This window comes from Diceros bicornis, chromosome 5 (genome assembly GCF_020826845.1).
Source record: "Diceros bicornis minor isolate mBicDic1 chromosome 5, mDicBic1.mat.cur, whole genome shotgun sequence".
NCBI lineage: Eukaryota > Metazoa > Chordata > Mammalia > Perissodactyla > Rhinocerotidae > Diceros > Diceros bicornis.
In genome coordinates this window covers 57091091-57113140 of record NC_080744.1, presented here as the reverse complement: position 1 = coordinate 57113140, position 22050 = coordinate 57091091, and the positions used below count along the sequence as shown (strand labels likewise).

At 43.4% G+C, this 22050-nt stretch overlaps 1 protein-coding gene across 6 annotated transcripts in view; it reads right to left on the bottom strand.

The window, feature by feature from the left end:
• Window positions 1-22050, bottom strand: part of TLN2 (talin 2) — a 419612-nt gene that overhangs the window by 322560 nt on the left and 75002 nt on the right. Inside the window, exon 1 of one of the 6 annotated variants that reach the window (XM_058541741.1) lies at window positions 17402-17540. The exons of the other annotated variants lie outside the window; for them this stretch is intronic. The gene's annotated coding sequence lies outside the window, so the exon portion shown is untranslated. Of the gene's footprint in view, window positions 1-17401; window positions 17541-22050 lie in introns of those variants that run through there. 6 annotated transcript variants of the gene reach the window in all.

Genomic DNA, 22050 nt, shown 5'->3' with positions numbered 1-22050 from the left:
ACTTACAAGGCACCACTGGAGAGTTTCCTCACTCTTCTCCCACCACACCTAAAAAAGGTATGACAAGGTCCAGTTTTCCAGAGGGTAGCCTACGCCCTTTCACAAACTGCCACTAGATGATGTGCTGTTACAACTGCCAAACTCTTAGAACCTGCAACACACAACCTGAACCTGTTCAGAGGACAGAGAGGTCCCTTCCTCTTAGAGATATCACGGTTGGCTGGATTTGAGCTGAGCATTTAAAGAAAGAAACAAGGGAGAAAGCACCAGGAAGCTTTTACTCCTGGAATGTAGACTCCATTAGGGCCAGATCTTTGCGGGTCTTATTCAAAATTGTTTCCCTCATGTCTACAACAATGCCTGCCAAAAAGTAAATGCTTACTCAGTATTTGTTCAATAAAAAGAAAAGAATAAAGGAGAGAATGATCTTAGGTCTGTCACTGACTTAGCTATCATGTAACTAGCTTCAAGGCATTCACTGACTTTTGGTTAAGGACCCAGTTCAGGCTACCCACAGAGGCAGATTTCCCCTCCTCCAGAGGCCAACAAAGCCCAACTCCATGTCACAGACTGGGTTTAGGGAGAACTTTTTTCATCCCTCCTCACATCAGTTGTGAAATCCTTCGTTTGCTGCTTACTGATGTCACAAAGCAATCCTTAACCCAGCGTGTGGAAGAAGAGGTAGACAGAGCTGAAGTTTCCCCTAACATCTAATGTTTGTGCATAAAATGAAACAGAGCCAACAGTGTAGTTTGAGAAGTCCAGGAAGTGCTCCAGCCTGGGGCCACCAGATAAGTTACAGAACTGAGGACTCGCCCACCAGCTGGGCTCCCCACCCCAGACCCCAACTAGAGGGCAGGTGAGCTCCAGTGGGTGAAACCTCAGGACAGAGCTGCCGGAAGGACACGGCTAAACAGGATTCCTTGCTTGCTGACATGACACCATGGGCTTGTTTAAATGCCAGATGTCCTAGTACATTTTAAAATAGGTTTGTTTCAATTAACATAAACCAGATTTATGACATTTCATGAGCATCGTACATAAGCTAAAGTAAGATTCACTTGCAAAATAAGAGAGGAAGAGAAAGACAAGAAGAACAAAAATCTATCTTCTAAAGGTGTCACCAAGAAACATGGCTTTTTTTTTGTTTTTGTTTTTGTTATTACCTAACAAAAAGAGGGCAGTGTTAAGAATGACCCAGAGTCAAAAAAGAGAAAACTACTACTTCCTCTGTTACCCTCTCAGCACTTAGCACACTGTTCCTCCCTCATGCAGATCACAATAAATAACCTAAAGGAACTATCAGAATTCTTACTTTAAGTCTATGATCTATCTCCAGTTATTTTATACGGTGTAACCTAAGAGTCAAGGTTCCTTTTCTCCATACAGATACTCAATTGTCCTAGCATTCCTTGTTGAAAAGCCCATCCATTCTCCATTGAATTACTTTGGCCCCTTTGATGAAAATCTGTTGACTGTATACATGTGGGTCTATTTCTGGACTCTCGAGCCTATTCCATGGATCTAATATGTCTATCCTTATACCAATGCCACACTACCTTGATCTCTGTTGCTTCATAGTAAACCTTGAAATTAGGTAGTGTGAGCCCTCCAACTACATTCTTTTCAAAACTGTTTTGGCTACTCTGAGTCCTTTGCATTTCCAAACAAATTTTAGAATCATTTTGATTGAGACTGCATTGAACCTTTACGTCAATTTGGGGAAAGGACATTTTAACAATGTTAAGTCTTCCAATCCATAGACATGGTGTCTACCTCCACTGACTTGAGGGACCTACCAGAGTTAAACAAAAACAAAATCTAGAGCTGCTACCTTGTATGCCAAGAACAGTTGTAAAACAAAATCGCTGCAAATTAATTTACAACTTTACACAGTTCTTTCATGAGTTTTACATGCAATGGATTCTACTGATGGATAAATAAAGGCTCAAAAATGCACATATCAAGAAACAGGCAGATGTAGAAACCAAACGCAGGTACTCTCTTCCCCAATTCAAATCCTGGGGCCTTTGATACTATACAGCTTGCTGAAAACTAAGAATCAAAGAGAGGTTGTCAAGAGAGAGAAACCATGTAAGCATGGTTACCAGACGACCACCTGCTCCTAGAAGCTAAGTAAGGCTTCCTTACTCTTCCCTGTTCTCAGACAAGCTCAGAGGAAAAGGACAGGGAACTAATAAAAGCAGAGGCAAATAAATTCAGAGCAGGAAAAAATCCTTCTAGAAAGGCCCCCGCTGGAGAAGAGCCAGGAGAGGAAACACGGCATGGCACATTATGGGAGGTCCACAGAGCACAGCCAAGGGTACACTCATGGTCACCAGGATGCCTGGGAATTTCCAAGAAGGGAAAGGCTAAGGAGGAGGGCAGGCATTGTAATTTCCTTTTCACTCCACAGAAAGAAAATCACTTGCCTAAAGAGCTTTAAAAGGCAGTGGCAGTGAGTGAATCCACTAATCACTTACATCTCTAAACGCATAAAAGCACATTTGGGTTAAGTAGAGAAGTCAGTGCTAAAAGTTTCAGTAAGTGGTGGATTCAAAGTTCAGGGTCGAATACATACACACCATACCAAGATACGCGGATAAGGCCTTTGTGATTCCAGGTGTCTGTGGATGGTTAGTTCAGATCTTAGTGCTGCAGACACAATTCAGGGTCAGTTCTGATGAGAGTCAGCCTGTTTGTTTCACTGTGAATGGGTTATTTTTATTCTCTTCTCCATATTTTTCTACATCTCACCGATTATCTACAGTACACATATTACTTCTGCAATTAAAATAAATAAAACTTTTTTAATAGCTATTGAGGGAGTTTGTTAACTCCATTGCAGCAGAGCTCAAAAACTGGCCACATAAATCCAGGCAATATGTATCAGAGTGGCAGGTCATCAAGTATGAAACTTTGGAAGAGTGGGCAAATACATGGAAGTATTTGAAAACAGAGCAAACAGAGCTGTCAAGTAAAAACCTTCCAGGCTTCACAAAATTGTTTTCCTCCAACCTATCTTTGGGCTCTATGACAGCTAAAATGAAAAGATTAGCCTCAACGTTGTTACCAAATATCCAAGAGTAAGGAAGGGGTGACAGGAAAACAGAAATCTAAGACCATTGATCACCCGGCCTTTATATTTCACACCGACTTGCATTTTTGCAAGTGACAGTTCTCACAGCCTGCCCGTGTGTTCATGTTTCCAAATTCCATCTCCAAACCTGGATCCAGAGCCACAGTTGATGTCCCTCTCTCTCTTCTCCTCCAGCTGGGCCACAAGCCAAGCAACAGATGATACAAAGTGACTCTCTATGGATCAACAGAGTTGTGATAACCAACTCTGGAGTCAAGAGTACAGTTGATTTCCTTTCTGAAATCCACGGTTTAAGGAGAGCCCACATTCACCAGGCCCAGTGCTTTCTGGCGATGAATCCGAAGCCCAGACCTAGAGCTACTTGTCCAAGGTCAGGCACCAGTTGGCAGCACAGACTTGCCATCCTGGCTGACTCCCTACCCACTGCTTTTCCCGTTATGTCACAAAGACAGCTTTCCTCCTCAGAAACTTCAAAGCCTAAAAACTCAATTCATATCCTCTCAAGAGGAAGCCAGTAATTCAAGCATTTGTTTTTGGCAACTCCATGTTTTGAGGGCATTTAAGAAAAGCTGTCCAAGTTAGTAAATTCAAGCTACAATGTCTTTTCCTAGAAAAAGAGTGCTTATTTTGTTGTAAAAAGAAAATAAGAAGGAAGTAGCAGCCTTGTCAAGGGGAATAGGTTTCCAAATTCTATAAAGCTTCATTTAGCTGAGGAAAGTTGTGGACATGCCTTCTAATTCATGCATTAGACCAGGATATTCTTGAAGGCAGAGCCACCTGTCACCAGGCCTCTCACTGGGCCCATCACAGGCATAGGACAAACAGCAATAAAGAGCAGAAGCCATGCCACATGCCATACTCTGTCTGCATCCCACTGACCCTACTGTGCCGAAACTATGCTTAATTGGTTTTTAGCTAGTGTCTTAGTACTTGAGCCTCCACAGAAATGATGCCCATCATAGTCCTATATCTCAAAAATAATCATCTCAAAATCAGTCATAAGGCTTATGAGATTCTTCAAAATAGATATTTAAAAATTAAGTTATATTGGGGCCAGCCCAGTGGCATAGTGGTTGAGGTCGGCACATCCACTTCAGTTCGGATCTTAGGTAGGGACCTACACCACTCATCAAGCCACGCTGTGGTGGCAACCCACATACAAAATAGAGGAAGACTGGCACAGATGTTAGCTCAGGGCCAATCTTACCAAAAAAAAAAAACAAAATTAATGTTAAAAAGATCAGTGAGGGGCCGGCCCAGTGGCTTAGCGGTTAAGTTCATGTGCTCTGCTGCGGTGGCCCAGGGTTTGCAGGTTCAGATCCCTGATGCGGACCTGCACACCGCGTATCAAGCCATGCTGTGGTGGCGTCCCATATAAAGCAGAGGAAGATGGGCATGGATGTTAGCCCAGGGCCAATCTTCCTCAGCAAAAAAAGAGGAGGATTGGCAACAGATGTTAGCTCAGGGCTATCTTCCTCAAAAAAAAAAAAAAAAGATCAGTGAGTCTTCATTAGGCATAACATAAAATCATTTACCACTTTAAAATCCTGCTGGTATAACTATGTCCAATTAAAGAAAAAACAACCACTTTCAGAGGTCCACTCACATCAGTATGGATAGATCCCTCTAACTGTGCCTCTTCCTTTCCAGGGATAACTTGCAGTCAGTTCTGCAGTTCAGACGTCCTGCACCGCAGCAGGTGGCCTTATGATCCAAAGGTAACAATCATGAAAAGCTCTAACCAAGAATTAAGTCTTGCCAGGGGAGCGTGAGTAAACTCCATTTTTGGAAGAGCCAAACAACTAAGGGTGGTATTCAGCAACCTCGAGGGAGGGTGCCCAACCCCCAAGCGTAGTGGGGGTGGAATTGATGGACAGTCATGGATGTCCACCTCAGCCTTCTCCTTGGCCTCAGTTGAAGGCTTATTTGACAAACCCAGGCCAAGAGACACATGTGACCTGCTGAGGAGGAAGAGGAACAAAAGGGATTTGTATAGCCCTGAGTATGCCAATAGACGGCCCACCCCACTTCCTTTCGCCAAATGGAAGCAAGGAGTAGACATGAAAGCTCCTCCTTTTCTTAAACAATGCATGGAGGGAGGCTTACCTGTCCCAAGCTCTTTCAGTCTTTTGAAAAAGGGTCATTTGTCTTGTCCTCACTGGGATGGTCTATAACATGCCCCATAGCACACTGTACCTTTAAGCAGAATATTTCTCATCTCCCAAACCTGCACAAAACGCCTTTTTCAGAGGCACTATTAGTGAGGAACAGAAGCGCTCTGGCAGGACAGCAAGCCCCCTCAGGTTACCAAGTTCTGAACATCAAAATCACATTGACATATGGACCGTGGCAGGGCCAGCACGTTCAGAAAAGATGGTCAAGAGCAGCCTGTGAGAACCGTCTTGAAACAATGCTATCTTTCTTCTGCATCTTTAACCGCTCCAGAAGAGCATGCATACTAAGTAGCAGGGAAAAGTTCCTCAATTGAGGCAAAAATTCCTTTCCCAGCAGTACTCCCTCAAGAAGGAGTTTCAAACTGAGCCCAACACCAAGTGAACGCTGACGGAGCTTCAGATTGTCACAGCAGATATTCTAGATCTTTCTCAGCCATTTTGTAAGGAAATCTTGCTTCCTTTGCCTCACTTGGCTCTGTTTAGGCACCAGGAGTCCAAAGGCATGTCAGACTGCCCTTGCCTAGTCGGAACCCAGTTTAAGCATTTTAATCCACAGCAAAGATGTCCTCTTGTTCTGTGGTATGGAGGCCGGCCACAATGCCTCCCTATACGCTGAGCACACTGGAGACAATGAGTATTTGTTCCCTAGGAATTAAAGGTCTGTGGAGCCATTTCGGCCAGGAAAGACCTGCTGCATTCATTTTAAACAGGAAAAAACCACCAATGGCCACCATCCATTTTGGACATTCACTTCTCTATCACCTGAATTGTGATTGTGAATTTGAGAAAAAAATGTTTAAGGAATAGCAAACTGTACTTAATCAGTAGGCACATTTGCACCACCTTTTTCTCAATTTCAAGTATGTTTGCTTAAAGGAAGCCTAGTTTCAGGCCGGCCCCGTGGCTTAGTGATGGGGTGCGTGCACTCCGCTACTGGCGGCCCAGCTTCGGATCCCGGGCGCGCACCGACGCACCGCTTCTCCCACATACAGCAACTAGAAGGATGTGCGACTATGACATACAACTACCTACTGGGGCTTTGGGGAAAAAAAGGAGGAGGATTGGCAATAGATGTTAGCTCAGAGCCGGTCTTCCTCAGCAAAAAGAGGAGGATTAGCATGGATGTTAGCTCAGGGCTGATCTTCCTCACCAAAAAAAAAAAAAAAAAACAGAAGAAGAAGAAGAAGAAGAGAAGCCTAGTTTCAAGTCATATCCAGGCCATTTCTCTATTCAATTTTTTATAATAAATAAAAATAATCTCCCAGGGATAAGAACAGATTGCAAATATAAAGGTAAGACCAGAAAAAAAAATTTCCTTGTCATCAAGTTTATTCCTAGAATCTTCCATAAAGTCAGCATGACACGTCTGTAATTCTGTCTTAGTAGGTACTAGTGGCAAAGATTAAATCTTCTCTTTCACTGGTCATTTCATCAGCAATGACTTTAGACTCCACTACATTCCATCAACAGATCTCTACTCTATTTAACAATAACCCTTACATAGCTATCTCCAGAGTATCAATTTCTTTAATAATTTTGCTAAATTTCTTTTAACAATTTTTCATGCCCTCCACACGGATTGGTGACTGATTAATGTTTATTCATCAAAAGAACTAAACTTTAAGAAAAAAATAAAGTCCTCCTAGTAAGCAGGTTTTGCGGAAAACATCTCACCGTTGTTAGGAATCATTTGATACCTGGATGTACCTTGCACGCCTGTGATGGATACTCAGATACATGTCAGATTTGTGGCAATCCCAGCTCTACAGGACATAGTTACCAACCCAGAAGCATATTTTTAAAAGTTCCTTCTGGCAGATGAAGAGATTGCCCAACTGCCCCCACACTTTCCTACGAAAGCCAGTAGGGGACATGGGGCCATGGTTTGTGCACAACAGTAGTATAAAATGACAGTGATTTCAAATTATCAGGAAAAACACTGTTCTACTACACTCTTTGAAAGAAACACAAGAAATATTTAGACAGATTTCCAAAGTAGTTTAAATAAAATTAATTTAAGAGCTTCCAAGCTCTTAACAGGTAAGAACCTGTTATCTAGAAAGTTCACTCAATGTAGAATACCTCATTCTACAATGAAACTGGATAAAGGAGGTATTTTTGAGACGGCTTTGTGGTTTTACCCTATAGTACCTATTCTTCACAGCAATTTTACTCAGGATCACTGCTTCACATTATCTCAGCTTCTTGGAAAGCCAAAGATGACTTTCAGTCTCTTCAACCACGCAGGGTTTGTCCACAGGCTTCTAAGAAATTTCAAATAATTACTGTAGATGTGAAAATAGTCTGTGGGCTTTTTAATGTCCTCAAAGACACAGTGTTAACAATTTCACAGACAGGGTCAGTGGGTGACGCTAGGGGCTGCTCTACTGTGCAGAAGAAATTCAAACAAAATCAGAAAGCCACACAAGATATATTTAGAAAAGTTCAGGTAGATAGAAGAACCAGAGCATTTATTTTCAAGACAAAAATCTAATTCTTATCTACATTTTGAACCAGTATGAAGTTCTAGACTTTAAATTTCTCAATTTAGACGGGAAGCTGGGGACTTTCCTTAATTTTCAAGAAGTGAGTGAAAGACCACCAGTGCTCGGGCATCAGCATAGAGGAGCCAGTATGCTGTGGAATGCAGAGAAGAACTCACAGCCCCACCACCAAGAACAGAACTTAGACTGCATTCCTTTTCTACCATTTTCAATGATAAACGGATCTTCTCAATTAAGAATTGCTTCAAGTTATGTTAAGCTGACTGTGGAGTCTCTTGGCATAGAACAATCCCCACAAAAAAAATCATATCATAACGAGGCTCTTGCTACCCCTGAGTGACTCACAGGCTAGTTCAGTCCCGGGTGGCTGCAACTTAAGGGTGGAACTCTAAGGAACCATTTCCAAAGGTCATCAACCAAAGAAACTGCTGGAAACAGACTTCTTCCCATCTAGGGGAAGCAAGAGCCATGCATTCATAGGAGGGTGAGTTCCAGAAGCAGCCGAGAAAAAACACCAATACAAGTCACCGAGAGGTGTTCTAAGTGGCCATCCTAACAATCTAACTAAAGGTCCATCCATTTAGCCTAGTTTTGTTTCACCTCCATAGACTTAAACTTCTTAAATCAAGTAATACCATTTCTAATAGAAAATCAAGTGACCCACACTACCCACCCCCAGATATTTTGGGGAGGGACCAATGCAGAAAACACAAGTGCATGGATATCATCCACACTCAGAGAAGTATACGAGGAGCCTTCAATCATCAATGTCACTCATTCATTCATTCCCCTGAAGAATATTTACTGAATCCCTACTATGTATCAAATATGCCCTAGACACAGAGAACGCAGCTACCAGTAAAACAGGGGCCTCATTCCCACGGGTGTCAGAAACGTTAACAAAAATTCCAACACACTGGGACAAGTGTAGCAACAGCCACACACAAAAGGTAAAATCGTAACCCAAAGAAGGAGCAAACTGTCTCCATCTAGGGGGAGGAAGACACAGCCAAATGCTGCTTCACAGCACAAGGGACAGAGGTAGAGATAATACGATAAAAGTAGAACACAAAAAATCCTCCTTATTTGGCTACAGAACACAGTTCATCTTACAGATGAAGTATATTTAAATGAAACACATTAATGTGTGTGTCTACTGGACAATAGAAGGCAAAGCAACTAACAATAAACTCACAGTTCATTAAAGAGATGATTCACATAGCGCAATTTTTAAAAATTGGGTCTATGCAAATTATAGCCCAATCCTTAAGAGGCAAGGCGTTGGTAAACTAGATATGTAAATGCATAGAGTCAATATTCCATTTCCAGGAACCATCAAGCACCGATCATACCACATACCATATGGGAGTGGGGCTTCTCAAACCTTAAAGTGCATACAAATCACCTGGGGACCTTGTTTAACAGCAGGTTCTGAGGCAGGAAGCCAGGGTGGCGCCCGAGAGTCCACATTTCAAATAAGCTCCCAGGTGATGCAGCTGGACCACACTCTGAGCAGTGAGGGCGAGGAGGGCCAATGGTGCTCCGTCCTAACTGACGATGCTAGTCACACACAGGGCTTTTGAACAATAAAAATTCCAATCCTCATCTGAAACTTAGTGAACCAGCATCTTAGGAGACAGCGTTGCCTATAATTTCTTTTTAAATGGGTCCGTTTTCTCTGTAGGCAGAGCCAGCAGCTTCAGAAGAGATCCATAGGGATAGCGAGTCAGGAAGAGGACGCCCAGCATAGCTGGCTAGACTGGTCAACTCAACTGCCATGACGACATCTGCAGTAGAATCCATCTTGACCCTTTTCATCCACTATAATTGCTTTCCAAAACAAGAGCTTAGATCATTATCAATCTGTTTAGCTTCATAAAACACACAAAGAGGAAAAGCAGATTTTTTTTTTTTTGCTTAAAAATTATAGATAAGGGGTCATCCATGATGAAAGACTGGAAAGAAGCCAAAAGGCAAACATGCAATTAACCAGCCTGATGGCTCCAGGCTCCAATCTTGAAAGGGCTCTCTAGCCACACCCCACCTCACTGCAAAGTACAATTTTGTTAATAAAAGGGATCAAGTGGAATGTGGTCCTTCAGGGTTTTTACACACAAAATTGCTTCTGGGAAAAGGAAGAGTAATAATAGTTTACCCTCTCCAGGTGCAATAGGTGATAGAGCTGGGCCCATTTGAAATACCAGCATTTCAATTTCTCTATATCCACTCTCCGTTTAACAAGGCACTTCAAATTCTGTTCCATGTATTCAGCCTCTTGCCCCCATTTCTACTAGTCTCATTGCAAGTTCTATGCCCTGACCCTCTTCTCTCCCTTGCTTACCCTGGTCTTAGCTGGCAGAGGGCAGGAAAATTTTCAACAGAGAGTTCTCACTTTACCCTTAAACTTGGAAAAGTCATTCCCATGAGAGGCTTTCCTAAGACTGATTTCAGAAGTGTTGCAGTCAGGGTCAACGGGCAGACAGCCATGTTCTGCTCCCCTCCAGTGAATGTTCTGGGGACAAAGATTCCTAGCTTTCTGTGGATCACTCAAAAAATAAATAAATAAAAGGAAGCAGCAGCTTGTAATTCCTACCACATGCCACAGTGTATCATGTTCATCTCTCTATTCTTGGGTCCTAGGAGGGTAATTGTATAAAGAAATGAATGACTAGATAAATGACTGGAAATAACAGGATAAACAACATCCTGTTCTCCAAGAGTTCAGTTTTCTAGCTGGGAGACTGAGAAGGCATCACACAGCATAACTACAAGTGCAGTGAAAGAAATTCAGGCTCAGAAGCCCCAAGTTGCACAGGTAGGTGGTGGTGAAGCCTGCATTTGGGCTCAGGTCTTCCAATGCCACAGCAGCACGCCCTCATTTACTCCATGTTCCCTTCTTGGTATTAGACGTGAAGGGCCTTACAGGAACAGAGAGGAAGGAGGGCTAAGCTGGGGGTGGGTGACGGGGGAAGGCCTCACGAGGAGGCAGCATCTGAGCCAGGCTTGGAGGAGGAGCTGAGCTGACCGGCTGTCAGGGACCCCACAATCACTTGTTCAGCTGTCTGAGTGAATCTGCTTAGAACTCACCTCTTACCAGTATTGAATAAGCATGGGGGTGGGGAAGGTACAGGGCAATGTTTTTTCAAATGAGTGTCTTTTTTCCTCTTCCTTAAAAAAAAAAAACATCTTTATCTTCATCTGCTAGGGCTGCGAAGGAAGAGACAGAAGCCTAGGATATGCAACAAATATGGATGTATTGTTTTCAACTAAAACAATATGCGGTGGGGGCAGTGAGAAGTTACTGATAAAATGGAGAATCATCCAGAAAATCCCCCATGGGGCCTGAACCTCTGCCATCTAATGATTTTTCCTTCTTAAGGGAATAAAGGTTAACAAAGTGTAGCGTTTTTTCTAAATAAGGTCACACAGTCCTTTCTCAGTCAGATATCTGTTCAGTGAATTAACATGTACAAATCTCCTGCCTGAATGGCCATCTCCCTAATCTACTTCTAGAGGGGCTCATGCTGTTGTTTAAAACCACCAAGACCCTGCCAGCTGAGGTCTAGTCATAAACAGAGGTTGTAATTAAATTTCACCAAGGGGCCATGACCTCAGCCCTGGGGAAGGCTGTACGGCCAGGCGCCCCCTTGGCTGTACCCACCCAAACTCCAAGGGAACACATCAGCTCAGGGGCGTTGGGACCCTTGGGGTAAGTGAAGATGCTAAAAGCATTGAGGATGAAAGTGCACATGAAACCTATTGGCCCGTTTCCTGTCCTTTGGCCCTCTACCATTTGTCTTCTTAGGAATAAAGGAATCCCAGTATCACCCAGATAGGGGTGGGGGTGGGGGCTGCATCCCTGATTTAGACAGATCTAAAAACTACCTTCTTCACCAGTATCCTCCCTTATTTGAGACAAGGAGGTGCAGTGTTGTTTACATAGACTTAGCCTGCCCTGTGTTGGACCAGCTTATTATGTGGGAGAGTAAAAGGGACTGCGGCCGTGTAGATTTGGTGCACTTTTGAAGGCAAGCTGAGAACAGATTTACTTCTGACAATAACCTGCTCAAACCCATCCTATACTCAAAAATCATAGCGAGGGTGGGTGGGGGGGACAGTAACTTACTGCAAGGTTATTATGAGCCAGATATGGTGGGGGTGCTTTACCTCCATTATCTTGTTTGATGCCCTTCTCACAACAATCCTACCGGACGTGGGTAGGTTATCAGCATTTTACAGGTGAGGAAACTGAAGCCCAGGAGCTTTGTAACTGGCCTGAACTCACAAAGGCAAGAGAGGGTAGAGGCAAGATTTGAACCCAGGTCAGTATGACAACTGTCTGGCAGTATGGCTCTGCTGTTTCTGACACAATTCAAGATTCTCAGATGAAAGTTCACTGTTGGTTGAGTTACCAGTGCAGCAGCTGGCTGACAGCTGTTTAGGGACCAGACTTCCCAGATCATGATTTATGCACATTATCTGGCTCTCTAGCTACAAACTACAAACATTCTATTCGGCATCTCAAAGAAGGCAGAAGGGAACACGAATCAAATGCAAGTAGTTATTTCCAGATTTCCAATCCTTCAACCCCTAACAGGAAAGCCACACCAACACTCCGACTTGTCCAATGTATCACAGAGGGAAGGTGGCCAGAACATTGTCCTGGGCTTTTATACTCTTTCCAAAGCACCACCTCAAATCACATCCCAAGGGTTATTAGAGACCTGAGAATTTACAAAGTTCTCTGTAAAGAACCATAACAGAAGGCAATTATTCGGAATTAAGGCAAAATAAATCCTTGTTTGCACATTTTCATTTATGAATTTCACAAGTTTTGGAAATTTTGAAGGTATAGGGGAGAATGTTTTAAAAAAAAAAAATCACAAAAGGAAACTTACATATTGAAGAATTGTTTTAAAAACAGAGGATATCTCCAGATGGCAGGATTATGAGGGTAATTTTTATTAACTGATCTGAATTTCCAAATGTATCTGTAATAGCACATATTACTTATATAATAGAAGTTATAAGATGCATCTGAATAACTTAGTTTGCTCATAAAATGACTATGTTTCAGACATTCAGTAAATTACTGAAATATGTACATACACACCAGAAACTGAGAGGAAAACACATTCCCCACCAGCACAGCTTTACCTTTCCCTAATTCTGAGGCCGGTTATTTGCTTCTTCTCCCCTTGGTGAAGTGAGGTTTCACCTGCCTTGAAGAACATTCCTGTACAAGGAACAGAACACAGGAAACACCCTCCACTGCTGATGGAGATATGTCTTTCGAGCAGAAAGCAGTAATGAGGTAGGGCTCTGACTGCCATAAGGGCTCCAAGCACCACCGAGTTACAGCCAAGGGTGGTAATGACCCCAAAGCGATCTGACAGTTACCTACAAGTTGAACAGTCAGCAACCTCAACCCATCTGTTACAAGGCCACTGTTCTCACCGTGTTGTCTTAGATTCTGGATTTGTATGTGTGGCATCCATTCATCAGAGAGCCAGTTATATTAACTCTGTTTTTGTATTTTCTGTATTCTTGATGCTCTGGCATTTGGGGGCTTTACAGACCCAGGGAAAGACTGTCCCTTCCAGGACTAGACAATTCTTAGAAATAGCCAAGGGCTCAGCCAGGAGCATGCCTTTCATATGCAAGCCAAGCAATCCAAAGTCTTCATCTGCCAATCACCTCCTTACCTAACTTTCACATATCAAGCCCCTATTTCCTCTGCCCTAAATCACCCCAGGGCCAAGTACCAGGCACCTAGAATCCTCAACTGTTTACTCAGCCCTGCCTTGTCTCCTGTGGAAACCCCAATAAAAGCTCTGGCCAAGACTTTCTCCTCACTCCTGCGTTCTGACCACCCTTATGCTTCCTACATAGCAAGGCCTCCCCTCTCGGAAAATGTACGTGACAAGAATCATCTTTCAGGGTCTGGCCCCATGGCCTAGTGGTTAAAATCAGTGCACTCTGCTTCGGCGGCCCAGGTTCAGCTCCCACGCACAGACCTACACCACTTATCTGTCAGTGGCCATGCTGTGGTGGTGGCTCACGTACACAAAGAGGAAGATTGGCAGCAGATGTTAGCTCAGGGCCAATCTTCCTTAGGAAAAAAAAATCATCTGTCAATAGTATTGGCCTCTCCATATCATCATTCCTCTAAAAGTTAAGACCTGGGCACAGAACAGCTACCAACCCAGAGCAATGAGAAAAGGCTTCCAAGCAGAAAGTAAACAGCCATCACTAAGCCCACGTGCTTGAAACCATAGAAAAGAGCAACCTCTCAGAGGCCAGAGTCTATCAACTTGGGTATTGGTATACCCTGGCAACTTCCAGTCCTGCCTGAAGCCATAGAACTCTCCGAACAGCACAGGCATGGGGGTTCCTGAGGCAGACTCAAAGATGATCAAATGAGATATGAGATGTCAGAGAGGGGAACGACCCACATACCCTAACTGTCTGGAAGTTAGCTACTATTTCAGCCCAGCACAGAATTCTGAGTCACTAGGAAGAGGTAAAATTATGATACTTACCTAATACTTCTTAAAGTGGGAAAGTATATAATGTACATCAGACATGAGAAAGAAAAACTGAGAACAGTTTCACCTGAAATTGGGGGACATTCAATTACTTAGAAAATTCATTCTGAATTCCTCCTTCCTGGAAGATACCAAAGTAAATGAGGCACCACTGCATTTTCATCATATTGCTTTTATTTTATTCTAACTCTACTCAAAACCTTATTCTTTGCATTTCCTGGACATCTTTGTCCTATTCCATCAACCTCTGCTTCCCTTCCCACGCCCTTGCCAACACGTATTCCCCATGACCACCACCAGATCACACCTATCTAGCATTTCTGTATTAGGCACAGAGGACTCGATGTAAAAAAGTGATGCGTACTCGGCCAAAGCCTCTTCCTCATGCAAAAATTCCATAGGTAGGAAAGCAAGTGACACACCAGCATCTTTACAAATTAAGAACATACACAACTCTGAGTGGCTTTTGCTGATACCAAGACACAGGATAAGGAATTAAATTATTAATATTCTTTTGGGGAAGATGGAACATCTCCACATCTCATTTTCCTAAGGCTGTCTGTAATTTTTACTCCAATTCTGGCACAAGCACCTCTGGGAATATATGCCCAGGCATATTCAGGTTTCCCAACCAGCTGCCTTTGGGATGTGCTGAAGGTCTGCTGTCACCACCGATTCTTCTGAGGACACGGACAAACGTGTCCCACGTCATGCAGAGATAACTCCCACAAATAAGTTCAGGTATTACAACTGCCCAGAACAAGTAAAAAAAATATTTGAGAAACAAATGAACCCATAAATCGATTTAATCTTAGTACAGGTCCCTTTACAAGAAAGGCCATATCCTTAAGGTCAGGGACTGTGTCATATGCCTTTATATGTACCCCAACCTTTTTAGTAGTACACTAGATAGGAAAGTCAAGATATACTGTTGCTCATAATGAGTATTTGTAATCATTTATTATATTTCATTTTAAAAAGCACCATTTTCCCTATTGATCCTAAGGTGGATGGCATGTGGTCATTTTGTTTGCTTCTGTAATAACAATTGGGAACAATAGTTCTAGGGGTCAGCAAGGTCAAATGTCTAACATGCAACAGTGCATAAAATGGAAGAAGTTTAATCCAGGATAATACAGGCCATAATCAAACTGAAAATTGCTAGAGCTGTAAGAACCACATCCTTCCCACGTGGCAGCCTCCTGAGTCCTGAGAGTCACATCTAGAAGGAATCCCGTAATTGGTACAGAAGCAACTATCCTGGGTCCTAGAAGCCTGATATGCAAACATCATGCAAGCTGACCAAACCGAATCAACCCAATGAGTCAACGTCAGAAGAGAAGAGATCTACAAATGAGAAATGCAGTGGCAGCAGCCTGAGCCATCATCTTTAGCATTTACAGAACAGTCAAATGTGTGCAAGGAGGCGATTTCTCCACGTCTTTATCCTTTCCGCTCGTAGGTAATTCAGAAGCAGCCAGGACAGTCAGATGCAATCAAAGGGAACCCACAGTTCATGAGGCATTTGTACTGCTATCTCCAGGATGGACCATACTCTTGCCATAAGGGCAGAGATAATGCTCTGTTCCAACCTCAGGCAATTTCTTCCTTACAATGAGTTCTCTGTGGGCTCTGAGGACATTAGCCCTTCTACCTGTATTCAAGAGCACACCTTGCAGAGAATGAGGGTGTCCACTTCAAGAAAATTCTATGTACATAAAGCGCTTGCAAACTAGACATAACTTTAGAGGAGGAGAATGCCCTCTTTAAATGCCAACTCCTCCAGAAGAGATAGATTGAATTATGCAAATTCAACACATTAACCAAGGGATCAACCCTACCACCACCAGTGTTGGACAAAATGACATCATGTGCCTCCTGACGTGATGTACTAAGATGCAAAACATCATTTATATAGCATTCCTGCCAAAACTACATCAAATCATGAGGAATCTAATAGTGAGGAATTATTATACAAATCCAAATTCCTACAAAATAACTCGCCTATACTCTTCAAAAACGTCAATGTCTTGAAAGACAGAGAAAAGCAGAGGAACTGTTCCTGATTAAGAGAGACTAAAGAGACATGACAACTGAATACAATTTGCATAATCCTGGATTGAATCCTAGGTCGGGGGAAGAACTGCTATAAAAGACAGTATTGTAGTAAGTGGCAAAATTTGGATAGATTTAACAGTATATCAATGTTACATGTCCTATTTTTACTAATAGAACTGTAGTTATGAAGAGCAATGTCCTTGTTCTTAGCAAAGACATACTGAAGTATTTAGGGGCAAAGGGACATGATGTGTACAACTATCAAACTGTTCAGAATAAACAGTATGTAACATGGAGAATGATAAAGCAAATGTGGCAAAATGTTTATAACTGACAAATTTAGGTTAGGCTATACAGAAGTTCTTTGTATTCTTGCAACTTTTCTGTAAATTTTAAGTTATTTGAAAATAGTCTTTTAAAACAACACAAATTAAAATTTAATTTTTGAAGCATTTCCATGGTAACATCCGTTGAATAAGGCAAGACCCCTTGCCCCATATGAAATTCATGTGTCACTATCTACCCAACCACAGACCCAGGCGACTGTGCCTCTCTTCCACCACCTGCACACCTGGCCTAAGCTGAGCCATTCAGATTCACCTCCTAGGAATTAGAAATTGAGAGAGAGACTGAGCCAGGAAGCTGTGAGGCGCTGCGCAGAACAGAGGGAAGTTTCGGGTGTGAAGATTCCATAGGAAGTGTAGGCTAAGGAGCTGATCTGGTTTAGATAAGCAAGGGAGTGTTGGTGCTGTATGGAAATAACTGAGAGGTGCTAGAGAGCGAGCCTTGGTGGGTCCCCAGTGTGCTCTCTTGGGCACTCAGCAAGCGCTCAATCAAGGTTAGTCGCCCTCAGCAGCTGCACTGAACAACCCCACTGACCCTACCCACTTCATTTAAGCTAGCTTGCCTGGGTCTCTTCCTTGTCACAAAGAACAGAGCTCTATCTATACAATGGGATCAACAGTCAACATAAACTATTACACAGCAAGGTGGAACTCCCAGAGAACAGCCACTCACCCCCCACTCCCACGCTTCTGCCCTTTTTCCCATAGGAAGGGATGTCTCCTTCTGTTCTCCTCATGCCCACAGCCTCTTATCCAGGGACAAACTGGTTGCAGGGAAGGGTACAGCCTGTAAGAGAGAACACTTCATCAGGCGGCATGCAGTGCAGTGAACAGCAGGAAGGAGAGGACTTGGGCCCTGACCAGTCAGGAGACCTGGATCCTTGGACCTACTTACAACCTCCCCACAAGTACGGTAAACTACAATACTTCTCTGACCCTGTGGCAGACATCTTTGGGGACCATTCTTCTATGTCCTAATCTCCAGAACTTGTGAATGTTACATGGCAAAACGGACTTTGCAGATGCGATTAAATAAGGACCATGAGATGGGAAGACTTTCTTGGATTATCCAGATGAAACCAATGGAATCACAAAGGTCTTTAAAAGCAGAAAACCTTTCCTAGTTGTGATCAGAGGGAGATAATGTAGCTGGATTTGAAGTGGGAGGAATGGGGTCATCCGGCCAAGGAACGCAGGTGGCCTCTAGAAGCTGGAAAAGGCAAAGAAATTCATTCTCCCCTAGAGCCTCCAGGAGGAAAACGGCCCTGCCAGCACCTTGTTCTAGCCCAGTGAGATTCCTATCAGACTTCTAATCTACAGAATTAAGATAATAGATTTGTGATGTTTTAAGTCAATAAGTTTGTGGTCAGTTGTGACAGCAGCAATAGAAAACTAACACAGACCTTATTCCCTTATCTGGAAGTGAGTGGGCTCTCATCCTTTTCAAGAAGCGGGGTTAGTGGACCCTCGAGTCCACCTCTTGACCTCCCAGAAGTCCCTGGAGAAACCCTGGCCCCTGACCAAATGATCTCTAAAGGGAATTAATTCACAAAATGAATGACCTCCACGTCAGATTGAACTTGTTTGGTACCATCTGCCCTTGTTTTGTACAATATTTTGCCACCAAAGCTCTTTCTTTTTTAGTAAAAAATAAAACGTCCATGTTATTAAGTAATTGGCAGACCCAGTGGCCCAGAGCACTAGCATTCAAATATCCTCCACTTCATCAGTGAACGCTCCCCAGCAGCCACACCCACCCCCAAAGGCTTCTGCGCTGCCTCCAGTCCAGCAGTGAAGTCACCACAGCCCCCTTCCAGATTTCTGAGTCATCCTCACCATTGCAGCCTCAAGCATCAGCAACTGGACATGAACTCAAGGCAGCAAAGCCTAAACCCAGACCTGAAAATTCAGCTGCTGCACAAGGGTCACCCCCCTCCGTACTCCCACCTCATCACTTTCCATAACATCTTCTCCACTCAACTGCCCTTTCATCTTCTGGGAGCCATGCAGCTGGCCGAAGGACACACTGCCAAATGTAATCCATGGGTGCAGCGACGTGCTCCAGCTACACAGCAAGAGCTACTTAACCGATTGCCTCTGCTCTCCGAAGGGCATCTGACGGTATATTTTATCATTGAAATACTTCCATTGAGCAAACATCTGGGGGAGACAGCTACCGTCCTAACTACTATGCGGTCTCACTAATAAGGCCCATGCCACGCCTCGTGGCTGTTGTCAAGATGGTTTATTTTAGAGTAGAGTCTATTTGGAGCTTCCACTTCTTCATCCTACCAACAGCTAGAAAGCATGTAACCCCCTCCTGCAAGAGCAGTTCTAGGGCAAGGAGGCCAAGGCAGCCTAAGGCAGAGCCAGGAGAAAAGAGCTGGAATTGCTTTTGATGATCTCGTTGCATCTACTCAAAACTGAAGCCACCAGACAGGCTGCCCAGGAGATCCATCCAGAGATAGAGAACACGACTTTTAAAGGAAAGAGCATATATAGAAATGGTTCTGGCCCGCAGGAGAGGTCTGTTCTAAGCACGCACATGCAGGAATCGGCCAGACAGGGCGCTGGCTGCCACATAGAAGGAAGAAGCCTGTTCCGGGGTGGGCAGGTCAGCAAAGCTCACCCCACAGGGAATTTTATCAGCCTTTTATCATCCTGTCATCGTCCACTCACATTAAATATGGGATCTGCCACAGATGCCTGCCAAATGACAGAGGGGCTGTGACTTTGCCTTGGAGAAATTTGTTTCTGACAAATGTCACAGAGTAATTCCGGGTGCCTGAGAGACCCTGGCCGCAGACAGCCCAGCACAACCGCAGCAAGTGTGCCAAGGAGCTTCCCTCTGAGCGAGAACAGGAGGGGACTGAGAAAGGGAGAGAGGCCAAGGCTGCCATGGGCAGCAAGCAGCAGCCTCCAGCCTGACTCACATCCTCCTTCTCATACGCACTTCAGCAGAAGTAGTCGCTCCGGAGCATCTGTCAACAGTGAGCAGCACTGGGTATAAATAAGAAGAGGGAGGCAGAGAAAAGGAGCTCTCGGAGACAGGCGGGCCAGTCCAGCGAGGCTCCGTCATGAGGCTTTGAGTGCTGAGCTGCAGGACCAGAAAGGACATCCTGGCAACCTCTGCTGGTTACAGACTTTGTTTGAAGCCCTATGAACTTTCAGACCTGGCACAGCCCTAGTTTTTGGAAGACTATGTATTTAGCTTTCAAGGTGACAAAAATTTTAAAGATTAACAACATTCCGTGCTAGTGAGGGCCCTCACACAGTTGCTGGGAATATAAATTGTATTATCTTTTGAAAGGTGATTTTTTTTTTGTGAAGAAGATCAGCCCTGAGCTAACATCCATGCCAATCCTCTTTTTGCTGAGGAAGACCCGCCCTGAGCTAACATCTATTGCCAATCCTCCTCCTTTTTTTCCCTTTTTCTCCCCAAAGCCCCAGTAGATAGTTGCATGTCATAGTTGCACATCCTTCTAGTTGCTGTATGTCGGATGCCACCCCAGCATGGCTGGACAAGCAGTGCGTCGGTGTGCGCCCGGGATCCAAATCCGGGACGCCAGCAGCAGAGCGCAGGCACCCCACCACCAAGCCACGGGGCCGGCCCCTGAAAGGTGAATTTTAAAGGGGCATATCTTTTGACCTCAGAATTCTACAGAAATGCCCATAATGGTCTACAAGTATTGCAAAAAGGCTCATTGCAATATTACCAAAAAAGGGGGTGGGGGGAGGGAGGCAGCCAGCAAAAGAATGAAAGGTTACATAACTTGTCTTTTCATGTAAAATACATGTAACAATTAACATGAAGAAATAATATGCAGTCTTTCAATATGGGATTTATATTAGCATAGAATAAATGATACGAGTTTTTAAAATACACTACACAAAACAACATCCTACATTATTTTTCTTTAAAAAAAAATGCTCTCACACACACAGCGTCATGAGGACTTTATATAAGAGCGAGTCCTGACACCACCTTGAAAATATTTTTACTTCTCACAAAAAGCAAACTGTTAACAATATCGTTTACTGTTCTTAAGCCAGGTAAGATCTCTGTCTGCAAGAAAGGAGAAGGAATAAAAACTTACAAATCCCCAGTTAATCATTCCTTTAATTAGAAATCATGCTTTTTAGGTTTTGGGGGGTTTTTTTCCTTAAAGAGAAATTTGCCTCTGAAAGTCCTAAATGAGGAAAAGTATTGTGATTGTCTGTGATATCCAACGTAGTAAAATAAAATGGATCAGAATATCCCAGTTTGCAGGAATAGGGGTACCTATGGGGACTCAGCTGCGGGCTGCAGGTGAAATCCTTCTGTGCCCCCTACACCAACTGCCCTGCGAGCAATGCTGGCCCTAGGGTTGGGACAATTTGAATGACAGAGAATGACAGAATCCTGCCTTGAGGCAGAGGCAGGAAGCAAGAATGCCAATAAAGTAAGTATCTGAATACTGTTCAGCACTGCATTTGAAGGAGGAAGGGGCCTGTGTCTCTGTCCCCTGGCATCCTAAAATTTATGTTACATTGTAATTTTTAAAAAAAAGTACAGTCTGGTACAGAGAATGGAGACAGTTCCAAGTCTAGCAACCCTAAGGTATGCAATAGAGGTTCAAAAGGCTGGAAACCTCGACAGGGGTTACCAGTGTGAGGAACATCATTATGGGGGAAGCTGCTGTCTTTTTTTTTTTTTTAATAAATCATTTCTTTTTCTTGTTTTTTTAAAAATATCAATGGGTTGTAAATTATTTTTGTAACTTTGTAAAGTAAAAAGACATTTTAAAGAAATACAAACAAAATCTGTGTTATAGGAAACAATGTACTTTTTTTAGATACTCATTCAACATTTTCCACACCATTTGCTCTCTCCTATCATGCAAATAACTGAAGACCCCAGAGAGGAAGACTTCCGAAGTCTACAAAAGGCAAGGAGACACTTTCTGTTGTGTTTACCTGTGAAAGCTTGTAATTACCGGAGACCAACATAACCACTGTTATTACTCCTGTGTTTGCTCAGGGATTCACAAGCAGTGCCTACTAATTCATTGCTCTTCAGATAAGTTGGCTTTAGATACGCAAGCAGAAGAAGAAAAGCACTTTGTTGGGTTCACTTAACAAATGTTCATTGAGCTCAAGGCTGAGTGCTGGGCCCTGGGATATAAGGATGAAGCATAATCCCCTGTCCTCAAGGGGCACATTGTCTACAGATAAAGAAATTGGCCTCAGACATGGGAATAGAGCTCGAATGAAGGGAACTGAGCCAGACACAGGTGGAAAGGGACAGTTCAGGCAGTCCTTGAAGAATGAGTGGCCAAGATG